Raw genomic sequence first — 9,739 nt, 5'->3', positions numbered from 1 at the left:
GGTTATTTTTTCCCGTGGTGCTTAGTCGAAGGAGGTGCTCAACCGGTCAAGTGAGCTGCTCAACCGGTCGAGGACACGGCTCAACTAGTCGAGCTTATGCAGATTTGAGTCCGATTTTGTGCGGGATTCGAAATTTTGAAGCAGTTTTCACACCCATGCGAAAGGGAGTTTCCTAAACTATAAATATGAGGTACCTAGGGCTTTCTAGGTAATGCAAGAAGGTTTCCTAAAGCTTTGCAAGGGTTTACCAAAGGGTTTAGGGCTATCAAAGGTATGAGAGAATGAGAGAGAGGAAGCTTGTAGAAGGGAAGTCATGCTCGTGGAGGTGATCACTATGCAATCAACATCTCAGCGCTTCTACGTCCTCGTGATCGGTGAAATCTCTCCGTTTTCTTTGTTTCTCTTATTGTTTATCCACTCCTGCGTAAGTGAAGAAGGTTGTAACGTTCTACTTCATAGTGGATTGTTGATCTAGACGAGGTCCTGTGGTTTTTACCTCTTTGAGGATTTTCCATGTAAAAATCTCTTGTGTGGTGTGGTTTATGCATTGATTTATTTCATTGCTTTATTATCCCATAATTTTGGTTTGTTTTAAGAGGCTAGATCCTAAGGTTTTGTGCAAGGCCCCTAACAAAGTGGTATCAGAGCTAAGTTCATTGAACGGAATGGGATCGGTTTTGAATTATGGAAGGTGGCTCATCAAGGATGATCAGCCTCAATGGTTATAACTGGACCATATGGAAGACTAAGATGGAGGACTTGTTTTATTGCAAGGACCTATATTCTCCAATTTAGGCATATCAACAAAATCAAAGGATATGTTTGATGATGATTGGAAGAAATTGGACCAGAAGGCGGTGGGGTTTATTAGACAATGGCTGGATGATTCTGTGTTCCACCACGTGTCTACGGAGACCTCAGCCATTAGCTTATGGCTGAAATTGGAAGGGTTGTATGAGAAGAAATAGCCGGCAATAAGATTTTCTTGATACGACGACTTGTGAATCTCAAGTTCAAATATGGTGGTTCTGTGGCTGAGCACATGAATGAGGTCAGCAATATAATGAACCAGCTCTCCGCTATGAAAATGGTCCTGGATGATGAATTGTAGGCTTTGTTATTGCTTAGTTCATTGCCTGACAGTTAGGAGACATTGGTGGTGTCTCTAAGTAACTCCACGCCAGATGGAAAGGTATCCATGGAATAGGTAACCAATTGTCTCTTTAATGAGGAAATGAGAAGAAAGTCTCAGGGGTCTACTTAGCAAGAAACCCTTGTGACACAGGAACGAAGGAGATGAAAGAACAAGAAGGGCGGGAAGGCCTGAGATAAATCAAGAGGCAAGTCGAGTACCGAGAAGGATGTTGAATGCTGAAATTGTGGCAAGAATGGCCACTATAAGCATGAATGTCGTAAGAATAAGAATGACAAGAAAGGAAAAGGAAATAAGAAGGAAGATGGATCAGATTCCACTGCGGTCGCTTCAGATGGCGACATTGTAGTTATTCTTTCAGCAGATAATGATATTTGTCTCACGGCTATGAGTCAGGACACCGACCAGATGATTGACTCGGGAGCCTCTTTTCATGCGACTCCGCGCAGGGATTTCTTCACAAACTACAAATCAAGTGACTATGGGACCGTGAAGATGGAAAATTCTAGCGTATCGAAGATCGTCGGGGTTGATGATATTTGTGTGAAGACCGATGTAGGCTGCACATTAGTTCTCAGGGATGTGAGACACATTCCAAACCTTCGCCTCAACTTGATGTCGAAGGGAAGGTTAGATGATGATGGCTATGAAAGCCGATTTGTTGGTGGACGCTAGAAGCTCATCAAGGGTTCGTTGATCACAGCTAGAGGAAAGAAGTGCTACACTCTTTACAAGGCAAGTGTCAGTGTATGCAATGGTGGGTTGAATGTAGCGAAAGATTCAGATATTGACATATGGCACAGGCGTCTAGGCCACATGAGTGAAAAAGGGCTTCAAGTACTAGCGAGGAAGCGGCACCTTCCAGACATGACAGGTATACCTCTCGAAACCTGTCTTGATTGTTTATCAGGGAAACAACATAGAGTTTCATTTATTAAATTTGGTTCTCATATTAATAAAGTACATGCATTAGATTTGGTTTATTCTGATGTTTGTGGTCTTATGAGGATAAAAACCTTAGGTGGGGCATTGTATTTTGTTACTTTTATAAATGATGCATCTAGGAGGGTTTGAGTTTATGTTTTGAAATCCAAGGACGAGGTCTTTGGTATGTTTGAATTGTTTCATGCTATAGTCAAGAGAGAGACAGGTAGATCATTGAAGTGTATCCGCACTGATAATGGTGGTGAATACATTGGCGACTTTCATGAGTATTGTAAGTCCCTAGGTATACAGTATGAACAGACGGTTCCTAAGACCCCCCAGCATAATAGTGTAGCTGAGCGAATGAATCGCACCAATGTAAAAAGAATCAGATGCATGTTATCCCATGCGAAATTGCCTAAAACGTTCTGGGGAGAAACAATGCACACGGCGGTGTATTTGATAAATAGGTTTCCATCAGCCCCGTTGAATGAAGAAGTACCTGAGAACGTGTGGACCGGACAGGATCCATCGTACAGTCATCTCAGGGTGTTTGGATGCAGGGCATCCGTTCACATACCAAAGGACGAGAGGTCCAAGCTCGATATGAAGATCAAGCAGTGTGTGTTCTTGGGGTACGATGATGAAAAGTTCGGTTACAGATTGTGGGATCCGACCGAGAAGAAGCTCGTCAGGGGCAGAGATGTGGTTTTCTTTGAAGATCAGTGTATATAAGACACCGGTAAGCCAGAGAAGAACCAGCCTAGTTCAAATGAGCTAGAGAACATGGATTCGATTATTCCTCCTATGGTGCCTGATGACGGGGAAGTACAGCAAGGTACAGAGGACGAGGAAATTCCTACAGAAGATGAACCAGGGGAGCAGCCCCCACTTGATCCACTTGTTGAGCCACAAGTGAGGAGGTCATCTAAGGACAGACAGCCGTCCAAAAGGTACTCGCTGCATGAGTACATTATGTTGACTGATGGGGGAGAGCCAGAAGATTATTCTAAGGCCCTAGCCGACGAGCATAAGAAGGAGTAGTTGAAAGCTATGCAAGAAGAGATGGAATCCTTACATAAGAACCACACCTATGATATGGTGAAACTGCTTAAGGACAAGAAAGCTCTGAGCAACAAGTGAGTGTTCAGAAAGAAGGTTGAACAGAAGAATTCACAGACGAGGTTCAAGGCCAGACTTGTGGTAAAAGGGTTTGATCAGAAAAAAAGTATAGACTTCGAGGAGATATTCTCACCAATGGTGAAGATGACATCCATACAGGTGTTGCTTGGGTTAGCGGCTAGCATGGATATGAAGATAAAGCAGTTAGATGTTAAAACTGTCTTTCTCCATGGTGACCTGGAAGAAGAGATCTACATGCATCAACTAGAGGGGTTCGAAGTCAATGGCAATGAGCATATGGTGTGTAGGCTGAGGAAAAGCTTGTATGGGCTGAAACAAGCTCCACGGCAATGGTACAAGAAGTTTGACTCGTTCATGTTACAGCATGGGTATTACAGAACGGAGTTGGACCAATGTGTGTTTACGGATAAGTTCTCAGATGGTGATTTCTTAGTTCTGTTGTTATATGTTGATGACATGCTCATCATAGGAAAATACATCAAGAAGATTGACAGGCTGAAACAGGAGTTGGGCAAGTCGTTTGCGATGAAAGACTTGGGCCCAGCTCAACAAATCCTAAGAATGGAGATAACCCGTGACAGAAGCAGAAGGAAGCTTTGGCTGTCACAAGAGCGGTATATTGAGAAAGTCCTAAAACGGTTCAATATGAATGCAGCAAAGCCGGTCAGTACTCCATTGGATAGTCACTTCAGATTGAGCGACAGATAATGTCCTAAGACGAAGGCAGAGGTGGAAGAGATATAGAAGATACATTACGCGTCAGCAGTAGGAAGTTTGATGTATGTTATGGTGTGTACACGCCCAGACATAGTATATGCAGTTGGTGTTGTCAACCGATATCTTCTCAATCCTGGCAAAGAGCATTGGGCAGCGGTGAAATGGATAATGCGGCATCTAAAAGGCTCATCTAGGTTGAGACTATGCTATGGTGACAGAAAACCTGTCTTAGAAGGCTACACAGATGAAGATATGGCAGGCGACATAAACTCCAAGAAGTCTATATCGAGGTTCACGTTCACGTTTATAGGAGGAGCGGTTTCTTGGCAAAGTAAGCTATAAAATGTCGTAACATTGTCGACGACAAAGGCCGAGTACATTGCAGTCACAGAGGCATATAAAGAGATGCTTTGGACGAAGAGGTTCCTACAGGAACTTAGTCTGAAGCAGGAGCAGCACATGGTCTATTGCGATAGTTAAAGTGTTATACACTTGAGTAAGAATCCAAATCAGCATTCCAAGTCGAAGCACATAGAGATCTAGTATCACTGGATCATGGATACTTTAGAACAGAAGGTGTTACAGTTTGAGAAGGTCCACACGCATGATAATGGGTCAGACATGATAACCAAGGCTTTACTAAAGGGCAAGTTTGAGGTTTGTAGAAACCAGACTGGCTTGAAGAAGATGAATCCCTCCTGGGTTGGAAAGGGAGAGTTTTGATGAGATTTCCTCCTAGGACTCGACCGGTCGTGAGCCTTACTCGACCGATCGAGGGTGAGGCTCGACCAGTCGAGGGAGGTGCTCGACTGGTCGAAGACACAGCTCGACTAGTCAAGCTTACGCAGATTTGAGTCCGATTTTGTGCGAGATTTGAAATTTTAAGGCGGTTTTCGCACCCATGCGAAAGGGAGTTTCCTAAACTATAAATATGAGGTACCTAGGGCTTTCTAGGCAATGTAAGAGGGTTTTCTAAAGCTTTGCAAGGGTTTGCCAAAGGGTTTAGGGTTATTAAAGGTGTGAGAAAGAGAGAGATGAAGCTTATAGAATGGAGGTTATGCTCGTAGAGGTGATCTACTGTGCAATTAACATCTCAGCACTTCTACGTCATTGTGATCGGTGAGATCTCTCCATTTTCTTTGTTTCTCTTATTGTTTATTCACTCCTGCATGAGTGAAGAAGGTTGTAACGTTCTACTTTATAGTGGATTGTTGATCTGGACGAGGTCCCATGGTTTTTACCTCTTTGAGGGTTTTCCACGTAAAAATCTCTTGTGTGGTGTAGTTTATGCTTTGATTTATTTCATTATTTTATTATCTCATAATTCTGGTTTGTTTTGGGAGGCTATATCCTAAGGTTTTGTGCAAGGCCCCTAACAGACTGTAACATTTTATTTGTCATTCAACTTTCATATGGTCAAACCTGGATGAAAGGAAAATACAAATACAAACTTGATTCAAAACTTTTGAAGCTCTCAAGAAGTTTTAAACTTTAGGCGTTCAATCCCTTACCATTTTGTGTTGCGGTCCCTTGAGCTTTAGATCCCGTCTTTTTATGTTCATGCCCTAAATTGAGCTGAAAAAATGGGTGGACCCCCACATGGCTTGGGTCTCATCATGCCACAAGGATATCACATTACATTTGGACCCTCTAAACTACACGTGTATGTGGAATGGAAACCACCTACAAGCATTTTATGCAGGAAGCAGATTAGGTGCAGCCGTAATCTCACCTAACAGGTCCAAAAGAGAAGAGCAAAGCAAACATAGCATGTCCAAAAGGGACCAATCCCATTGGACTGCTATGAAAAACACCATCAAATTTTAAAATAGCATGATTTAATTCAAAATTTTCATTTAATTCAATTTGATTAAGCGGCTCTGATTTAAGTCAAGGCCACACCTAACCTACTCCCCTTTAATTCATTGTCTACTTGTATAAAGATGGCCCATTGATGATTGGATTGGGTAAACAGAATGCGTCGGCTTATTCATCATTGGCCTAGGCCTAGATTTGATTTCAAGTCTAGGTCGGGGCACCTGGCCCATTGCAAATGGGATTGCATGCCGAAGGCTTTCACAAGAAGTTCCTATGCTACGAAGGTAGGTGGGGCCCTCCGTGATATTTGTGAGAAATCTAACCTGCCCATCAGTTTTTTAAGCTCATTTTGGGACATGAGATCAAAATGAGGTTGATCCAAAACTCACGTGGGCTACATGAGAGGAAACATTGGGGATTTGAACAACCGCCTTTGAAACATTTATATGCCCATATGAGTTTTGTATATTTTTTAGCCTATCCTGACACAATTCAAATTAACGATCAAGAAGTCACCATATGTCAGCATACTCATATAGAAAATGAGAGAAACATACTTGCAACAAGAAAAGATCAAATATGCCTATCTATTGAAGACACTATCATGTCAAAAAGATCAAGCGCTTAGAGTTCTACATTCGGCCAAAACCCAAAAGGAGGTCATTTATCACATGACTCAATGACCAACAAATGCAAGACATGCAAAACCTTTAGCGTGTAGAGGAATTATCACTAACGTACCATTGTCAAACTCTCACATAGCCAATAATCACGTTATGGTTGTTCCAGGATTTTATTTTAAAGGAAAATATCTACAAAGAGCATCTAAGATCTTTCTATAAGCCACAAAAAAACTAGAGCAAACAGCGAGAAACTATCCGAAGATTGAAACACATCACTCATAATGACATAATATAACAATGACTCCATGATCAAATAGGATAGGGTTACTATGTAACTGGAAAACTCTTGCTCAAGTCATGAGATCTTATGCATGGCAATTGTCTCTCCAAAACTATAAAAACAATGCTCGAAGATGAGCGCAGGGCCTTAGGTCAATACAATTACACACGAACCTTTCAACTCTACAATGGTTATCTCTTTTGTTTGTTATAGACACTTATTCTTATTAGTTGAATTCTAGTTTTCTCCACTTTTATCCAGCACCATACTGCAGCAACCTCAAAGCCTTTAGGTTAATTTCTTAGCTTAGTTTTGCTATTGTCCATAGCACCCCTTCAATACCAATAGGTTAGTTTAAATATCCATGACCTCATCGTTGAATTCCCATATTACCAAGTTTTTACTTAGTAATTCTTTGGTCACATCCTACTGACCTTGCATCATGAATGTCTCACAGTCATCTAGCATTTTTCAAAACTATATGGTATTTTCCACAATCATCTAACAACCATCCAGGTCTAGAACACCATCAAGGGCATAGCCATTTTGTCATAACAAACCATCATAGGTAATCTCATTTGTTTATTTACTTATCTTTTTGTCAGTTGTATAATATTAATACTTTAATTAATGAAATCGATGATCAAGCCATTATTTTTTACATTGTCTATCTTTTATTGCTTCCATTGAAAAACATGATCTAACCTATCAGGTGAAACAACGGTTCCTATCTTCGTGGTAAAAAGACTCATCCACTAATCATCTCCTTTATAAATCCCCTTATCACAATAACAATTGGCGGCTAAATAGTCAAGTCAATCTTCACAGATCTGATCTTAATACAACTAACTCAACATATGAGGTCATGAGTGTTCAGTTTAATCCAAGTATACTCTAGCATAATTTGAGTATAATGTAGCATGCATAACATGTAATCTTCTTACCTACTTTTAAATTTTAATCGAAATCAGGACTATTCATTATGTGTGTGGCCACGTGCCTAGATTTAACAACAATAGTTTAAAGGATTGTTTTTTTTTTTTTTTAAAGCTCATTTTAACGGAAATGATCTTACAAACGGTTGATGGCATATAAACATCAAGGTGGATCCAGGAGGGTTTAAATGATGGGCATCTCTTTCCCCACTTTTCCCTATCATGTGGCCTTCTAGGGTTTTGGATCCGCCTCATTTTTTGTCTCATGTCTTAAACTGAGCTGGCAAGATGGATAGACGGATCATTTCTCACAACCATCACGGTGGGCCCCTCCTAGCTTCCCAGCTCAGGAACTTACTGCCAAAGCAGCCCTAATGATGATGCAGATTATGATATAATGGGCACCACGACTCAGCTATCATGCCTGCCTCATCTCACGCTCGTATAGCAGGCACTGGGGGCGGATACTGAACATACCATCTTCCAAAAATGAGCGCAGTTTCTCATACACGTGTGATCTGCTTGAGCATCGGATCCATACTAGAATTTTTCATTCTAGGGCATGTATACTGCGTACATTACATGCAGGCCATCCAACGGTGGTAATGACCGATCAGGCCCCACATTCTAGCTGTGTTGCCGGACCCCACATTCTATCAAAACCCATGATAATCCCTGTGCATGTACGTACTTCAATCCAAACCATTGGTTCCAGTGTAGATGGATCATGATATAAAATTCACATTGTCCGTATCCGCCCTCATAACCGTTAGTTCAAATCTAGTGAAAGGAGGTTAGGACTTTCCAATCAGTCTTATTTTGGATCTACTCCCAATCTACAGTGCGGCCCTATCTGCAACGTACGGATCAAAGTCGCCAGGTTTATAATAGCTGAGTGCATGCGTACGGTTCTCATAAGCTGCCAGAGTAGAGAAAGGAATTTCTGATTTTGGTGCAAACAAATGTAGGTAGGGTTTGATTAGGTACGTCGCTATTATTGTCCAATCAATAATATTCAATCAACGACAGATGGTCAAAGTTTACGGCGAGCCTTTGCTTGTATCCCATTCGCGTGAATTTTTCAAGCCTATGATTCATCAATCTTTCACACTAACAAGACTGCAACTGTGGACCACTACTTACTGCTGTACATGGGACATACATCCACATAAATCCAGACCGTCCAAATCGTGGGTCTATCATTGCATGGAGCATAGACAAAAAAGTTTACACAGATCAGAAAATCTGACCGTCCATCAAATGAATAGTGAGAGAGAGAGAGAGTCATCTGTCCAAATTCAAAGGAAAAATTCAAACCAGCTGCGTGATTGTATGATTGTGAAAGTAAAAAATGATGGGTGTATTTTATCGGCTTTGCGTTTCAATTTCAATGTGTTTCCCCTCACAAGGTTTCCCCTTTTTCGCACATCAATTTCTTTTCGCATCCCGACAGAAGTTTGGTTTTTGCCTCCATCATGACTCACGACCATAGGCAGGCAGGTACCCCCCATAACCCACAACCTATCAGATAGTCGGTAAACCTGGCGATCGTAAATGTCAATTGACAAGCCCAACTTTCTTGTCAAGGGTTGGTATCGGTTACCTCGTTTCAACACTTGGGGTCTTGGTATCGATTCCCTAGTGGGGGTGGCTAACAGTGACGTATGAACTGACGGTGGGGTGTACTAACAAGCTAACAAAGAAAAAAAAAAAAAGGGTTCGTATCGGCACGGTGGAAGGAAGGCAGGGGCCTGTGGGTACTAACAAGCTAACAAAGAAAAACAAGCTAACGAATATTCATTAATATATCAAAACTTTCCAATATTTTCAATAATATTTTGAGAAGATTCCTTTACAAAAGTCCTAATGTTTTCATTTTTATATTAGAAAATGTGTTTTTCACTGTTTACTAGTTGAAATGTTTATCATATATTAATGAATATTAGTATATTTATACTAATTTTTCTCTAATATTTTCCTCAGACGGCAATATTTTTTCAAGTGTTGGCGATACTTGTTTCAGTATCCCCCATCATTGATACATGTAAGATGCCAATACTCTATTAACCACCTAGGCGAACAGTGTACAACCTCCCACAGCAAAATTTAGTAAAGGAAATTGTAGGGAAGCGCGGAAGGTGAGCCC

Source organism: Magnolia sinica, chromosome 18 (genome assembly GCF_029962835.1).
Source record: "Magnolia sinica isolate HGM2019 chromosome 18, MsV1, whole genome shotgun sequence".
NCBI lineage: Eukaryota > Viridiplantae > Streptophyta > Magnoliopsida > Magnoliales > Magnoliaceae > Magnolia > Magnolia sinica.
This window is presented reverse-complemented; position numbering follows the sequence as displayed.